This window comes from Struthio camelus, chromosome 2 (genome assembly GCF_040807025.1).
Source record: "Struthio camelus isolate bStrCam1 chromosome 2, bStrCam1.hap1, whole genome shotgun sequence".
NCBI lineage: Eukaryota > Metazoa > Chordata > Aves > Struthioniformes > Struthionidae > Struthio > Struthio camelus.
Window position 1 is genome coordinate 147,956,292 of NC_090943.1, and position 17,676 is coordinate 147,973,967.

At 41.5% G+C, this 17,676-nt stretch overlaps 1 protein-coding gene across 9 annotated transcripts in view; it reads right to left on the bottom strand.

Annotated features, from left to right (window-relative positions):
* The window catches only part of CPQ (carboxypeptidase Q), a 168,828-nt gene that overhangs the window by 63,629 nt on the left and 87,523 nt on the right, over nt 1-17,676 (bottom strand). The gene's annotated exons all lie outside the window — the stretch shown is intronic.

Sequence of the window (17,676 nt, forward strand, 5' to 3'; positions counted from 1 at the left end):
GAGGTCAAGAAGGGACAAGAACTCTGGGGTAAAAGGCAGGGCATTAAGCATGGTAAAATGAAGCAACCGGACCAAAACAAGAGCAGGAAACTGCTACAGTGTCCCAGGAGTCTTAGAAGAACAATGAAGAGTGCCCTTGGTATAGGGTGGAAGTAGTGCTGAAGCATCCAACCTGTGACACCTCAGCACTGAGGAGAAACTGAAGGAGACCCTTGGAGCATTCATCTGTGTCCTGCCCAGAACCAGACATACATGGAAGGATGCTTCTAAACTCGCTGGTTGATGTCAATGAGGACTCAGAGTTGAACTCTCCTGCTGCCACCTTCTTCTGTGTTATCTGATTTAACCAAACACGAACTTAGGTAATAAAGCTGAAAGAACCATCTGTATTAAACAAAGGCCATGAAAAATTATTAATCATCTCTGTTATATTGCCAGATGTACAATCAGAACACATCAAAACCCTTTAAATTGAGAAAATACATGATGAAATATTTACAAATGTATGTATTATAAAAAACAAAAGTGTCATGCCTAAGAAGTTGGAAAAACATATGATCAAAATCTGAAGAGCTACTTACTCCTTCCTTCTCAGATGCTTCAACCCTCTTTTGTGCCTATCCAACCTTAATTAAACATGTGCTTGATTTCCAGTACAGAGAGATTTTCTTGGGAGTAAGACAGACATGCTCCAGCCTTTATTCCAAAACCTCTGCTCTGTCAAACATGTCTTTAGCCTAAATTTGGTCAGCAGACCCCTTTGTAAAAGCCTCAGATTTACTCAGGAGGTATTTTTGCAGTTGAGGGTCATGATTCTTCCAGCCCCTGAAGTGAAAGACTGCAAACAGCATGAGAAGTACTTAATCTGTGGCAGGCCTCTGCTTCAATAGCAACATAGCTTGAAACCAGATAATCTAAGAAAAGCCAAGCCAGCTTTTTAGGTAGAAGCCTTTTTGAAATGAGGGAAAAAAAGAAGTTCTCATTGCATTACTCATTGCCCTTTCTGTTTCCTTATAAGGAGGACTGAGCATACACACACACACAAACACATACACACACACAGAGTATGGGCAATAAACTCCGCTTTGAGAGCTTGAGGTACACGTGCAGCCACACTAGAATGTGAGTATGGAGAAGAGATCTTGTAGAATATCACATTTTGCAGCTGATCGATGCAGACTTATTGCTGTCTCCTGAATAAGGAATTTGCAAATAAATGTATAAACAGAAAAGGCTCTGAGAGAAAGCATAACTGTCTGCAGTATAAAGGACATCTGTTCCACAACTTCAAAATGGCCATGTGTTTTGTTTATTTTTTAACCAAAGATTGATTTTAGAAGGATAACTGTTCTTGGGAAATACAACTTCAAGTTGAAGAGAATTATTTAGATCAAGTTTATCAATTCATTGAGAAACAAGTTTACAATAAGAGTAATGGCTTGACTTCAGCAGTGAAAGAATACCTCACTAACACTGTTCCCTGGCAACAACCTTAACATGAGTGACTGATAGGGAATTACTTTTCATTTCTGTGAATTAACAAATTGCAATAGCAGGAAATTTTGAATCAGAAGGTGGGGGTGTAATTCTATTTGGGATTACAAACTCCAGTCACAAAGCATCTTTACCAACTCCAGAACATTACACCAAAACAGATTAAGGTTCAAATGGATTGAGAAAGAGTAATTTTATGGATTTTTCCTTAAATTTACTTAAACGATGCCAAGAGGAAAGACATAGATAACACCAGTGTCCTTCCACATGGAAGTTTTAGCAGAACAGTTTTTTTTTTCCAAATGTCATACTTCTGCAGTAGCATCTGTAATGAAGGTAACTGCTAACTAGCCACAGATATTCTTAGAGCAACACAGAATCACAAGATAACAAAAATATTATGTTTCCTTAGCCTTTAAGTAGATATAATGTATCTGGGGCAATGAGTGGAAATGAAAGCACTGCAAAGCAATATAAGTAATTTATTTGTTTTAAATATATAGAGAAATCACAAGTATCTGACTAGGACAGTTCAAATACAGAATTCACAGAATTCAAATCTACCAAAAACATATTTAGAACTCGAGGCCTTTCATGTAATACAATAATTTAGGGTTTGGCTTTCCTGCTATGACAGACCTAAGAAAATGCCACCAGAGACACAGTCCTGATAAAGTATAACAGGAGAACTGAAAGTGCAGGAAACATTTCAAATAAAAGATGAGTTATTCCATTTTGTTTTGTACCAGCATTATGACCACTATTGGATGCCTGTTAAGTCATGCCTAGCATTTCAGTCAGGCAGATGATATTTTACAAGCAAGAGAATTAGAAAGAGGAACCACCCTTTCACAGACTTTTTTTTATCAATCTCAGAGTTACCCTTTTCTAAGCATGACATTTATTGCCACTACAAAACAATCTCCCATTCCATATGTATTCACAAGCCCATTCCATTTGTCATGCATTAACTTCAAATGAATTTAGATGGAACTATCATCTGTTTGGTAAGAGGGAATTTGAGGAAAAAGCTACTCTACTTTTAGTTAGTCTCTGTAATCTCACTTGCTCCTGTAGAGGTACCAGTTAAAGGCTTCTCTCTGTGCAACATTAGGGATCATACATAATAAATATTAGGAAAGAACTCTAAATAACAGTTCCAATCATGGAATCTAGTCTAGAATAACATTTGCATCAACATGCAGTGGTATTTCACATCATGCAGGTACATAGCAATGGAAGAGTAATGAAGTCATCATTCATCTTTGTCCTTCATGGATGAAGAAGACTGAGGCTAGGATCCACAAAGCAGGACCTTTATTGATGGAATCTGCCCATTAACACATTCACTTAGGAATGCTTAGTAATAACTTTAATTGTCTGATCCACTGAAAAGAATTTTCCTTGCATCTTCTCTCAAGTAGACACGGAAGATAAGGAGCACATACCTTAACTTGCATGTACTTAAACAAGAATCATATACATAGACAGTCAGATAACGAAGAACTAAAGAGGACACCAGAACCAAGTCAAGTATCTGTAGCTAAGACACACCCAAATCCGAAGTCTCTGCATGCCTAAACTTTCAGCTAAAACGCAGAAGCGCTCCAGACTGTAACTCAAGTTCCTGCTCAGTCTGCATGATCAGCCAAATACTGCCATCAGTTGTTTGCTCAGATAACATAGGGCTAGGCTGTGGACCCAGGGTTTTAGCCTAGCTGATGAATTACCTGGAATTTCATGGAAACCATTTCTATTGAAATTCTTGTTCTTTTTTTCTCCAGTTTGCTTCCAAGTAGGTCCTTCTTAAGCACTTAAGTATTACAATAAGGTCTTACGTTATCTGACTGCATATTTTTTCTTTTAGTGCATAGAATACTTGTAAAACACATAACTTCTACCTAGGAACACCATATACAATTGTTCTGTGCTTGGATCAAACTTAAGAGGAAGCCAGAAGTCAGGTAATAATTAGAATCTCTGATTCAATCCAATCTAAAACTTACTTATAAACTCTCTCCTTCCCCAAACAGTCTCCTCTTCTTACACACATACAAACGCACACACTCCCTCTCTCTTTCTCACTTGACAATTTTCTATTTTTCCCAGTCCCAGACAGAATTTCTGACGCTAACTAAATCTTGACCTAAACACAATTAAAACCTATTTCTCAGATGAACCCACTATCACATTTAGACCTGTGCTTTTAAGCATAGGGAGCACATTTTGACTAATCTACCCATTTGGCCAGTTTTACAACTATGAACTGTCAGATAGCTGCAGTTTGTAAGAATCAAAAGATTTTCTCTATTTCACTGTGTTAATAACATGAGAACAAGGGAAAAGAGAAAGACAACATATCATGTGCCTTAGCAGTGGGCAAATAAAACAGCTGCCACAGCTAAATGTAAGCCCATCATTCTCAACTTTGCCTCCAAAACTATACTTAAATGAAGGAGAAAGTCTGTGCACTTCATGCACAAAGATTTAGAAAACTACATAATAAATCTGGCATGGCTCTCAGATATTTTAGAAGGTATTAGCATCATTAGTAGTAGTGCTTACAAATATTTTCTGGAAAATGGCAACACTGAGCAATATGTCTTTCTACTGCTTACTCACATAGCAAAGCTGGCACTAGCATCCACAGACACCTTCCTCTTTTAAAAGTAATTCTTAATCTGCAGACTATAAAGTACTCTCTTTCCCACTTATAGAAAAAAGTTCTGTCAGCTTAGTGGGATAAAATCATTTTGGTGTGTAACTACTTTTTTACCCCAAACAACTGCCCCCCCTACCTGACCCTGAACCTTTTCCCCTTGAACTCACAGATCAAAACAAAAGAGAAATTAAAGAGTTGTCTATCCTCCCTACTTGGTACTTTGAGTCCAGGGAGAACCATATTTCTTTATACAATCCAACATTCCTTAAGCTTTAAAAATCTTTACAATAGCTATTTACTTGTATCATGCAGTAACATTCTGTAAATCAGTTTGTTGTCTATCCCATCAAAGGCCCTCTTGACTTTAAACAAATTAGATCTTTTTATCTTTCTACAGTTTGATGACGTGCTTAAAAGACTGCAGCAAATTTGTCAAGTATGATCTTCCTTTCAGAAATCCAACCTAACTCTTCCAGCAGCGGAACACACATACTACATCCACTAGTAGGAAAGTTCAAGCACTGTATAATAAATGTGACCATTTAAATAGACTATTTCGATATCTGCTTTTACAAAGACACTGCATATTATATCAATACTACCATTACTTCTAGCTAGGCATCTCAAAATTTGGGGAAGACAAAGCTAAAAAAGTTGAGTGCCCATTAGCAACACAGCAGTATATGTCATGGGATTATGGATCAAATTTACATGCCAGGTTAGATCTCAAAATAAATTATCCTGCATTTAAAAAGTATAATTTGTTACTACCAGAAAGAAAAATACTTCTTCTAGTTAAGTTTAAACAAAGGTCTATTCTTTTCCCGTGTAATTTCATCAATTTCAACAACTGAATTCAAGCATGTAGCTATATCAGAGATGTTCAGTTCTAAAAAACACCTACTTGGTAAAAAGCCTTTGTAAAAGTCTACCAGATTTCAAATATTTGTTCTGGCCTACAAGTATGTGAAAAAGATTTGTGAGTTTCTGCACTTGCCTTTAAGAAAGCACTAACTCCCTCCTGTTAAAGTGCAGCTGAGTTAAATCATGCCCTAAATGTCAACCAGGAACATTAACAGGCTTAGTGGATTTTATTTTGTAGAGATATAAGAATATTTCTTCAACTTAGTTTTTAGCTTTGGTATCCAAATAACGTGACTTCACTGTACGGCTCCTTTTATTAGATTTCATGCATAATAGGAATGATTCTTAAATAACCAGTCAAGCTGTCTCAACTGATTTACAGTCCTGAAGATACAGTGAAGTTCAGAAAGAAAGAAATGATTAAAATAAAAACTGTCTTTTCTACTTAATATGCAGTGTAATAAGTCTTAATTTCCAGGCTTCTGATTAAATGATAGACCTGCACATGAAACACAAGTGACTCACTTAGTTACACAAGAATCAAACCCTATTACTACTAAAAAGCTGATTGATTAACCTTCAAAGAGCCTCTGTGTCACAATATACAGTAAACTCCTTAAAGCTGAACTTGTGCTTTGTAAAAGTGATTGAAAACGAAGTGTTCTCAGAGAAAGCAGCATAAAAAAAACTTCCAGTTAAAAGCAAAGCTCAAAACCATTAAGTTGTTAAACAGCATGGGCTGAGACCGTTTATGCCATATACAATAGTCTAGGAGAAAATTACAGAATCACAGAATGGTTTAGGTTGGACGGGACCTCTGGAGATCATCTAGTCCAACCCCCCCTCCTCAAGCAGGGTCCCCTAGAGCACGTTGCCCAGGATCGCATCCAGGCGGGTTTTGAATATCTCCAGCGAAGGAGACTCCACTACCTCTCTGGGCAACCTGGTCCAGTGCTTTGTCACCCTCACAGGAAAGAAGTTTTTCCTCAGGTTCAAATGGAACTGCCTGTGCTTCAGTTTGGGCCCGTTGCCTCTCGTCCTGTCACTGGGCACCACAGAGAAGAGTCGGGCCCCATCCTCTCGACAGCCTCCCTTCAGATACTTGTACACCTTGATGAGATTCCCTCTCAGTCTTCTCTTCTCCAGGCTAAAACAGGCCCAGCCTTTCCTCATAGGAGACATGTTCCAGTCCCCTAATCACCTTCATAGCCCTCTGCTGGACTGTCTCCAGTAATGCCATGCCTCTCTTGTACTGGGGAGCCCAGAATTGGGCACATACTCCAGATGTGGCCTCCCCAGGGCTGAGGAGAGGGGGAGGATTACCTCCCTCGACCTGCTGGCAACCTGGCCACAGGGGCACGTTGCTAGCTCATGGTTAACTTGTTGTTCACCAGGTTTCCCAGGTCCTTCTCTGCATTAGTCTGAAAGTTAGTTACTACTGAGAAAGGAATAGTAATAAAAGGTAAAAAGACATAGAAGCTAGATGAGCTTTTAAAAGATAACCAAGTACTCTCTACTTGAACTGAAATGACTATAATTTTCTTATTAAAGTGTTGGATTTTAAGACTTAGCATCTACATTTTTAAGTTTCCCAGAACCTATTACTTCCTTGGGCTGTAACATTTCAGAAAAAAACTTACCATTCTTCAAAGTATTGTACTACAGAAATAAGAATTTGCATTTGCATACTTCAGCATACCTCTCAGAGATTTTAAGAGTAAAATGCCATAACCACAATTAAGCAAAATCAGGTATCATTGAAATATCACTTACCAGTGCATAAAGATCATCGTATAGTCACCATGTTTCCAGTTCAAAGATTAGCAAAGAATCTCTGCTAATGCCACTGCATGGAAGCTGAAATAGTGTCTGACCCAATGTGCAGAGAATAACCATCCTATTTTTATACGTACCAAAGGAAGATTTCCTTTATCGATGTAGTAGATGACTTGTGTAGGAAGAGACGTATTATTTTACAATCTAGAGAGCCTTTGCCTGTATTTTTCACTTTAGGGATATATATGACTCTGGCATTACCAGACGTCGAGCAACATTCAAAAATGTTTTATTTTTGAAATCTCTTTATCAGATACTTAAGCTAATCTCAGCTAAAATAAACACTAATGTTCAGTGCTACTACTTTCACTGAAGCATTTATAAAAACTGTCCCATTTGCAGACTGTGATATTATGCACTACTAGCAAGCGTCACTTTCCAAAATTGTAAAAAAAGAATTACAAAACTAACTTTTTCTCTTCAGAACAGCAGAAGACACCTTGAGTCAGACCCTATGCCCTGCCAGCACTGCCTTAGAGTATGCTGATGGTCCAAAATGTCCAGTAAGCCATCCTAAGTAGCCAGCTCTAAACTGTCCTCAAGTAATTAGGTTTAATGTTACAAATCCACCTAAGGAGAACATTGATAGAAGTAAGTCAAAGTAACCCTTAGACGGTTGTAATTAATATCAAACGATTACAAAACAGGAGGCTTCAGAACATACCTGTTATGTCCCAAAGGCAAATGCTTAGAATCATAGAATAGCTGAAGTTGGAAGGGTCCTCTGGATGCTCATTTACTTCAACCCCTATTCAGAACAGGGTCAGCTTAGATCAGGTTGTTCAGGGCCTTGTCCAGTGAGCTCTGAAAATCTCCAAAGATGGAGATTCCACAACCTCTCTGGACAAACTGTTTCAATATTTCCTATTAGGAAAATATTTCTTATTAGGAAAATATTTTTTCTAATATCTATTATATCATAACGTAAGGTCTTTTAAAAAGCACCCTACTGAGCTCTCATTGCAGCACTCAAAGGCTGAATAGAATCTATATGCTGTCAGCTTACCAGTTTACCTCATAACTCTACATCTCCAAAAGCTTTTACCTAACTCACCATTATCAGCTAAAAATAATGAAGACAAACTTATTGCCCTCTACTACACCGTTGTCTCTCACCATTACAGATACTAAAAAGAGTGCTGATCATCAAATCCATTGTCCTGAAACTGTCTCATAATCCTACTTCCGTAGTCAGAATGATCTATCAAAATCGGTGACTTTTCTTGTTCTCCCTACTCCTAGCGGGAAGCTGCTCCATGCTTTTTCACTCTCATAGCAAAAGCTGACTCTAGCCTAAATACTTTTGTAACTATTATAAAAATATAGTAGACTATATAACACCCTACAAAATAGGCTATACAATAGCCTATAACTATTGCCTGTGGTCTTCAGATACAGTCCTTTTACTGCATAAAACCATCTTTGGTCCACGTTCCTGTCATTTCTTCCTCTGCTACTTAAAGGGTTTCATTGCAAAGTATGCTAAAACACTCAACACGTCCTTCCTTTGTTTACTGTAACCATTTGGGGTTTCTTTTTCTTCCATGACTTATCTTACTTCCCTGGCATCGGCGTCTGCACAAGTCCTCTCAGAAAGTTGGCCGCAGAGATTACCTTTTAATGTGTTCCAGGGTTTTTTTGAGAATTTTCTTTCTATTTTTTAAACATGTAGATACCATTTTTATTCCTCTCTCCTATATATATGTTGCTTCTCTCTTATGCAGCAAAATAAACTCCCCTATGCATGGGGAATAAACTGGAGGAATTAGAGGTCTGCATGCATTTGCAAGACTATGGTTTCACCGGGATGACAGAGACATTGTGCAACAGCTCACATAACTGGAGTGCTGCCATGGATGGATTCTGGATAGGCCCCAGGAAGGTGAGGAGGGGGAGCTGCCCGTTATGTGAGAGAGCAGTAGGAATGCATGGAGCTCTGCCTCAGGATGGGTCATGAGCCAGCTGAGAGTCTATGGATTAGGATTAGAGGGTAGACCAGTGTGGGTGACATCCAGGAAGAAGTAGCAGATGATGCTTTCTTCAGAAAACTGGAAGAAGCCTCACGTTCACAGGCTCTGGACCTCACGGGGGATTTTAAGCATCCTCACATCTGCTGGAAGGACAATACAGCAGGGCGCAAGCACTCCAGGAGGTGTTTGGAACGTGCTGATGATAAGTTCCTGACACAAATGATTGAGGAGCCAACAAGGGGAGATGTTCTGCTGAACCTGATACTTGCAAAGAAGGAAGAACTGGTTGGGGATGTGCAGGTTGGGGGCAGGCTTGGCTGCAGTGACCATGAGATGGTAGCATTCAGGATCCTGAGAGGGGGGAGCAGGGCAAATAACAGGATCACAACCCTGGCTTTCAGGAGAGCAGACTGTTAAGAGATCTGCTTGGAAGTATCCCACGGGATAGGACCCTAGAGAAAAGAGGGGTCTAGGAGAGTTGGTTGATTTTCAAGGATCGCATCCTCCTCTCAGTGGAGAAGGGTAGAGAAACGGATGTTGATTATCCTGATTTTAGTATGGCTTTGGACACTTTCTCCCACTGTCTCCAATAATAGCCTCATAGAGAAGACGATAAAGTACAGACTAGATAAGTGGGTCGTAAAACTAGCTGAACTGTACCACTCAGAGGGTTGTGATCAGCACCACAGGAGTTGCTACTGGGGCAATACTGTTTAACATCTTCATTTATGGGATGGATGATGAAACTAAATGTACCCTCAGCAAGTTTACAGAAGACACAAAACTGGGAAGAATGGCTGATATAAAAGACAGTTGCACTGCTGTTTAGAGGGACCTCAACAGGCTGGAGAAATGGGCAGAGAGGAACCTCATCATGTTCAACAAAGGGAAGTGCCAAATCCTGCATGTGGAGAGGAATAACTCTGTGTGCCAGTACATGCTGGGGGCTGACCATCTGGAAAGCAGCTTGGCAGAGCTGCTTGGACCTGGGAGTCCTGGTGGAGAACAAGTTGAATATCAGCCAGCAATGTGCCCCTGTGGCAAAAGAAGGCCAACAGCATCCTGGGCTGCACTAGGAAGAACACTGCCAGCAGACTGAGGGAAGTGATCCTTCTCCTCTACTCAGCACTAGTAAGATCACATCTGGAGTGCTGTGCCCAGTTCTGGGCAGGACAAGAGAAACATAGACATACTGGAGCAGGTCAGCAAAGGGCCACCAGGATGAAAAATTCATTAGAGAGTCAAAAACTAGAACATAGCTTGGAAATCAGCTCTGCCAAACCCAAGTAGGTCCTTCAAGACATGGACAGGTGAAGGACAACGGGAATCCTCAAAATCATTGTGCAAAATTACTGTCAGAATGTTCCATTTTATGGAATCTTTCACAATTTTTGTCTAATAGTTTCATAAACTGATGTAAGAACTCAGAAACATGACATTACTTGATTTGTGACATAATAAAAAGTCTTTATCATATATTTACCCTGAAATAGTTGCCTCGTATATTGAATGAGACATGCCTTGGAAGCCTCAACATCACTTTCAGATTACAATTCTTCTTCCTCTAAATATATTCCCCTTGGTTTCTTTTTATTTCTGATAATTAAAATAGTGCTTCCATTGAGGGCTAAATGTGGACTTAGAAAATCATGAATTTCTCATTTCTAAATTGGGATAAATTAGCTAACTCTGTCATCTTGATTTACAAGTAATATGAGACTATGCAATTGTTTGCTACGCAGAGATGCAGCAAAGATTTATTAGTGAACATTTATTAGTATTTCTGTTACAGTGATCATGGAAAGTACTGAGAAGTAGGGAATTAAAGTCCCTGGCTTATGCTGAAATTACTGAAGCTCCATTTGTGGAGTTCCACAAATGAAAACTCAGTCCACAACTTCTAGTACCCATCACAACTCCAGAATAGTCTTACTCACAGAGACATAGCTAAACATGTGCAAGTAACACTGACAAATTTCCTTACCCAATCCCCATTAGTGTATCTCAACACTAATGTGTGATACAAATCACACATGATGTGATACTCCCTAAGTTGTGATACAAAATGAGAGCTCATCCTTCATGTTTACCTGTCTTCGATTTCTCTGTTCATGTACTATGTTAAGACTTTAAGTGTGTTTGACGTGAGTTTTTAGCATTTGAAATATGATGACTTATCAAATTCATACAATTTCTGTAAAAGGATAGATTAGACAAAACTTTTGTCAAGATGGCTCTTAGCGTGCAATTTCTGCTCAAAATCAAAAGAGATTCACTGTATTAGGACCAGTAAATCAATGGTTCTGAAATTCACTGGAAGTGCAGTGGATTTAGGAAAACCTAGTACAAAGTCCAGCTGTATCAAAAAAGGAAAAAGCAGCGGCAACACACACATCAACACCGTTTGGCATACCACAAGGCTGGAAAGCGGTTCAAGTGCAAGAATCGTCTAGGTACTGTATGGGTATTGCCTGCTGCCAACTTTTAAGAGATGCACATGCCTGGCACAAATCAGTGCCTCCTTTGCACAGAACAGATAGCAAATAGATAATGCATAGCTCTGCACACACCGCGAGGTAAGGTGAAAATCATATCCACTACAGCAACAGAAAGGGGAGAGATACACAACTCCCTTGTCCTGCCTGATTCCAAACACAGGATCTAAGTACTGTAGGCTAGGATATCAGAAAACCGAAGTTATCTCCTTTGGAACTAGTCTTGCTTGCATAAAACATTTGAGTATTCACTGGACATGGACATATAGAGTAAATAAGGCACTCATCTTAAAAGTGGGACAGGCGGCCTCAAGGCCACAATCTAGAATCAAGCTGAGCCGCACTTTGCAGCTGGGTCTCCACCTCTCCCCTATCAAGTGCCTTAGGAATGGGACTTCTGACTGCAGGCTGGTATCATCTCCGACATTCTTTGTGGGCACAAAGTCTCTGCTTCTCCTGTCATGGAATGTGAAATTTCCTGAGCTTGTGAAAATGTTCACAGTATGATTTTTTTCTTGCTGTGTCCAGCTACAGAGGGGAAACAGAAACACCAGCTAGGTCCAAGTTATGCAGATGGGTGTGTGTGATGTGGGTTTCTGTCTACTTAGACTTCTGTCTAAGTCTATTATTAGACTTAATATCAAATTTATGTCCCTAGGCCACTCAAAATCTGTCAGTGCTAACTAACAGTCCCTTCACCTTAGATTTGAATCCCTGACCTTCATCTGAAAGGTTCTACATTTCACTGCCAACACAAGGGACATGCCATTTCCCTCTAGTTTCTCTTCATATCGCTGCAAGTAGAAATAACTTATTTACTTCTTAACTATCCCTGCGCGATTCTCACACCACAACTCCACACATGATAGAGGAATGTAAGCTCTCAGAAATTCTGACATCTGTGTAACACTGGTTACCCAGCTGGCAAGGACTACTGAGTGCTATTACAAAGAGACATCAGTCTTCAATCACCTCCAAAATATGCATTAAAAAGACCCTATATTCATTCAGCCTCCACAGTCCTAAGTACAATAAAGGCTTCTGGATTTTTTTTAATTAAGACTTTGCCTCATACTAAAATTATTATTGCTGTTTCAAAATTTAACACAATGGCTATAACACTAGCATGCAAAACTAGTATGATGGTACATCTCATTTTAATAAGCCTGAAGGGAATGTTTAGTTAAGATTATATCAGGGCTGTACCTGTTTAAATATTTAAATGCTTGAATGTCCAAAGAAACTTATTCCAGCCTTTAAATAAATTTCTGAGAAGGCTGGACACACAGAATTAGGGGCATGAGGAACAATATTCTCCTAGCACATCTACATCAGTCCTTGTTTTCAGAAGTAAGTGCATCACAAATCTTGTTCAAATGGTTAGCATTACAGTGCATCCAGCAATTTTTCTCTCCATGTTAGTGGATTTAATAACACAACAATCTGACAACAACTGACAGGAATATGTAGCTCTCTCTAAAACCTTCTTCTCTCACTGTTGTCTTATAAAATCTACTACTGACTTTTCAAGCCAGTCTAGGATGCTTCCTTCCTGTTGAAAGAAGAAAAGATGCCAGAAGGTTGGCTGGCATTTCTTATTTCCACTACTCTCTCCTCAAGAGACTGAAGTCTATATGCAGGAGGTTCCTTTTTTGCCCACACGTGGGTAGGGACAGACAGAAGGGAACGTTGGCCACTGCAGGTTGGTTCTTAAGTTGATAACATTGGAGGACACTTAGTATTGGAGACTTTGACAAATGCTGACTACAAGGGCAGGACAAGCAAGAAACCTGATCATTAGGCTAGTCTTCCTGAACAGTGAGCCAAAGTAATTACTTGGATTTTGTATGTTAGAAACAAAACCAAAAACAAATGAACTTATAAAGATCAAAGAAGGCATAACTACTCTGCCAGTAGGCTGCTGTTCCTGTCATACTGAAACGCCTCAACTTGGCAGGATAACTTGAAGATTAGGTGTCAAACACACCCTTGTGGGGAAAGTAGCTCCAAAGAACACTCCTGAACAGTGCATACACCCTCAAAACATGTAAGCTATATATTCATTTCTGAAACCACCTACACTTACATAATCCACAATACAGTTGCAGATCACACTCTGGTGACTAATTTTTACTTTTTCCACTTGCAGGTCATCTATATTAACACTGTTAACATAACTACATAATTATACTATAACTGAGCCACACAACTCAAAAAGACACAGAACTGAAATATTTCTATGACTTCTTCTATAAATACTGCAGTTTAACAAGCAACCTTATAGTTACTTTCTATACCACAGCTGATATAGGCAGTGGTAATCATCATTCTCCAGTTAACACATTTTCCAAGAAAGTGTTGCTAGCTAATGTTTTTTTTACTTTAAAAAGGCATCAGCGAAGAAGTTAGTAGAAGCATAAAGGAGTCAAATGAGGTAAGTAGAAAGCTGCAGATAAAAGGTTTCTGCAATTCTGTACTAAGGTTTGACTCAGATTCAAGTATGTCATTAGAATTGCTCATGATTTGTTGCCAGTGTCATCAAATCAGTATAGGTTTGAGGGGAAGAAATTCCCTGCTGCCTGGGAACAGATCTTGGCATCTCATATATGGGATGGCTGTGTTTTAACATGTCATTTGCTCTGAGAATGTTACCAGTGAAGACAGAATTGAATAATGGAAGTTCAGAAAACATACAGAGAGAGAGAAAGAGAGAGGGAGAGAGAGATGTATGTTAAACTTGCAGACACACCAGGTATCTTTGTCTATTGGGCTGTAGTAGATCCTAGCACAAAGGAAAGAAGCTTTCTCACTTTCCCCAAGGAAACACTGAAAAATAAGATCAGAACTGAAGATCAGACTGTAAATGCATTCAGAAAAAGCTTTTAGTTGGTTATGAGAGAACTGAGTTTTCTCTGGGAATAAGGATAAAGAACAATAAAAGTTCCAAGGTACATTAAGCAGCAACTGCAGTGGAAAACAGTGGGTGTTACACAGACATACTGTGCAATAACTAAAATTGCACTATAGCTAGAGTTGTGAATGACTTTTCATCATAAGGTTGTTTTGGCTTCTATACACATTAGCTTCACAGTTGTGGCTTAAAAAGTGGCTGCGATCAGAGAACGGTTGAGGTTAGAAGGGACCTCTGGTGATCATCTAGTCCAACACCTCTGCTCAAGCAGGGTCACCTAGAGCACATTGCCCAGGATCGCGTCCAGGCGGGTTTTGAATATCTCCAGCAAAGGAGACTCCATTACCTCTCTGGGCAACCTGGTCCAGTGCTCTGTCACCCTCACAGGAAAGAAGTTTTTCCTCACATTCAGATGGAACTGCCTGTGTTTCAGTTTGGGCCCGTTGCCTCTCGTCCTGTCACTGGGCACCACGGAGAAGAGTCGGGCCCCATCCTCTCAACAACCCTCCCTTCAGATACTTGTAGATGTTGATCAGATCCTCCCCTCAGTCTTCTCTTCTCCAGGCTAAAACAGGCCCAGCTCTCTCAGCCTTGCCTCATAGGAGAGATGCTCCAGTCCCTTCATCATCTTTGTAGCCCTTCACTGGACTCACTCCAGGAGCTCCATGTCTCTCTTGCAGTGGGGAGCCCAGAACTGGACACAGCACTCCAGGGGAGGCCTCCCCAGGGCTGAGGAGAGGGGCAGGATCACCTCCCTCCACCTGCTGGCAACACTCTTCCTCATGCACCCCAGGATCCCATTGGCCTTCTTGGCCACAAGGCCACGTTGCTGGCTCATGGTTAACTTGCTGTCCACCAGCACTCCCAGGTCCTTCTCTGCAGAGCTGCTTTCCAGCAGGTCAACCCCCAGCCTGTACTGCTGCATGGGGTCCTCCCCAGGTGCAGGACCCTGCACTTGCCTTCAGGAGGGACCTCTCCACCCAACTCTCCAGCCTGCCCAGGTCGCTCTGAATGGCAGCACAGCCCTCTGGTGGATCAGCCCCTCCTCCCAGTTTTGTATCTTCAGCAAACTTGCTGAGGAGGCCCTCTGTCCCTTCCTCCAGGTCACTGATGTATACGTTGAACAAGACTGGTCCCAGTACTGACCCCTGGGGGACACTGCTAGCTACAGGCCTCCAACTGGACTCTGCGCCACTGACCACAACCCTCTGAGCCCTGCCATCTAGCCAGTTCTCAATCCACCTCGCTGCTCACTCGTCTCGCCCACACTTCCTGAGCTTGCCGGTGAGGATGTGATGGGAGACAGTGTCCAAAGCCTTGCTGAAGTCCAGGGAGACAACATCCACTGCTCTGCCCTCATCTACCCAGCCAGTCATCCCATCACAGAAGGCTATCAGATTGGTCAAGCATGATTTCCCCTTGGTGAATCCGTGCTGACTACTCCTGATCACCTTCTTGTCCTCCACATGCTTGGAGTGATGGCATCCAGGAGGAGCTGTTGCATCCCCTTTCCAGGGAGGGAGGTGAGGCTGACAGGCCTGTAGTTTCCTGGCTCCTCCTCCTTGCCCTTTCTGAAGACTGGAGCGACATTGGCTTTCTTCCAGGCCTCGGGCACCTCTCCGCATCTCCATGTCCTTTCCAAGATGATGGAGAGTGGCCTAGCAGTGACCTCTGCCAGTGAGGAAGAGGGGAGGGGAGTGACCCTCTTGAGGGTCAGGTTAGAGATCTTTTGTCCAAACTTGACATCCATAAATCCATGGGCCCCGATGGGATGCACCCACGAGTGCTGACGGAGCTGGCGGATGTTATCGCTAGTACAGGCTGGGGGTTGACCTGTTGGAAAGTAGCTCTGCAGAGAAGGACCTGGGAGTGCTGGTGGACAACAAGTTAACCATGAGCCAGCAGTGTGCCCTTGTGGCCAAGAAGGCCAATGGTCTCCTGGGGTGCATTAGGCGGAGTGTTGCCAGCAGGTGGAGGGAGGTGATCCTGCCCCTCTCCTCAGCCTTGGGGAGGCCTCCCCTGGAGTGCTGTGTCCAGTTCTGGGCTCCCCAGTACAAGAGAGACATGGCACTCCTGGAGAGAGTCCAGCGGAGGGCTACCAAGATGATTAGAGGGCTGGAGCACCTCTCCTATGAAGAAAGACTGCAAGAGCTGGGCCTGTTCAGCCTGGAGAAGAGAAGATTGAGAGGGGATCTCATCAACGTGTACAAGTATCTGAAGGGGGAGTGTCAAGAGGATGAAGCCAGCCTCTTCTCCGTGTTGCCCAGCAACAGGACAAGAGGCAATGGGCAGAAACTGAACCACAGGAAGTTCCATCTGAACCTGAGAAAAAACTTCTTCACTGTGAGGGTGACAGAGCATTGGAACAGGTTGCCCAGAGAGGTGGTGGAGTCTCCTTTGCTGGAGATATTCAAAACCCGTCTGGATGTGATCCTGGGCAATATGCTTTAGGTGACCCTGCTTGAACAGGGAGGTTGGACTAGATGATCTCCAGAGGTCCCATCCAACCTAAACGATTCTGTGATTCTGTGACCTCTCCCTCAGCACTCGTGGGTGCATCCCATCGGGGCCCATGGACTTGTGGATCTCAAGTTTGTCTAAACGATCTCTAACCCGATCTTCCTCCACCAAGGGAAAGTCTTCCTTTCTCCAGACTTTCTCCCTGGTCTCCTGAGTCACGGATTCCTGAGGGCCAGTCTTAGTGAAGCATAACTTCTAGGTTGTAATTAAAATCCTCTTCTCTGTCTTCCCCTATTTTTTAAGCTTCAGGGTAGCAGGGTAGCATCTCAACCCCATTGAACTTGATAGAAATTCTGTAAGTGGTCAGTGAGCTTTTGTGTGTAACTGTGGCTAACAGTCAAACAAAAGGGAGAGAGCATTTCTCTCTGCATGCTGTTTCTCTCCTCTCCTACTGCCCTGACTCAGGCTAAGTCAAAGCAACATTATCTGAAAGATAAAAAAACAAATATTCACAGTGAGGACAGAGGGGAAAGGGCAACCTCAAGTCAGCAGCCACAGAGAGTGAAAATTAGAGATGCAGGGATTTTATCACATTCCTGGAAAGCTACTTTATCATCCAATTTGACTCTTTTCTCCTTCCTCTTCAAAATACTACCCCAATTTCCTCTCTATTAATTCAGCCACTGGAGCCTGTTTATCGACAGTTTGCCCACCCTGAAGGAAACTAATAAAACAGAAACAGAAAATGCTTGATAAAGCACTATGTATCTTCAGGATTCATAAAGCAGTATGTATCTTCAGATACAATGTATGTACGCATTCTAACCAGAGCTTGGAGCAGTTCAAGTACTCTTTAAACGCCCCACAAGTTACTACTTTTTTAGTTTGCGGAATCTAATCTCAGATCATCAAAGACTTAAATCAACAGCTTATCTATAAAATGAAATGCATATGTTTTTCAATATAAGAAAATGCACGCACATA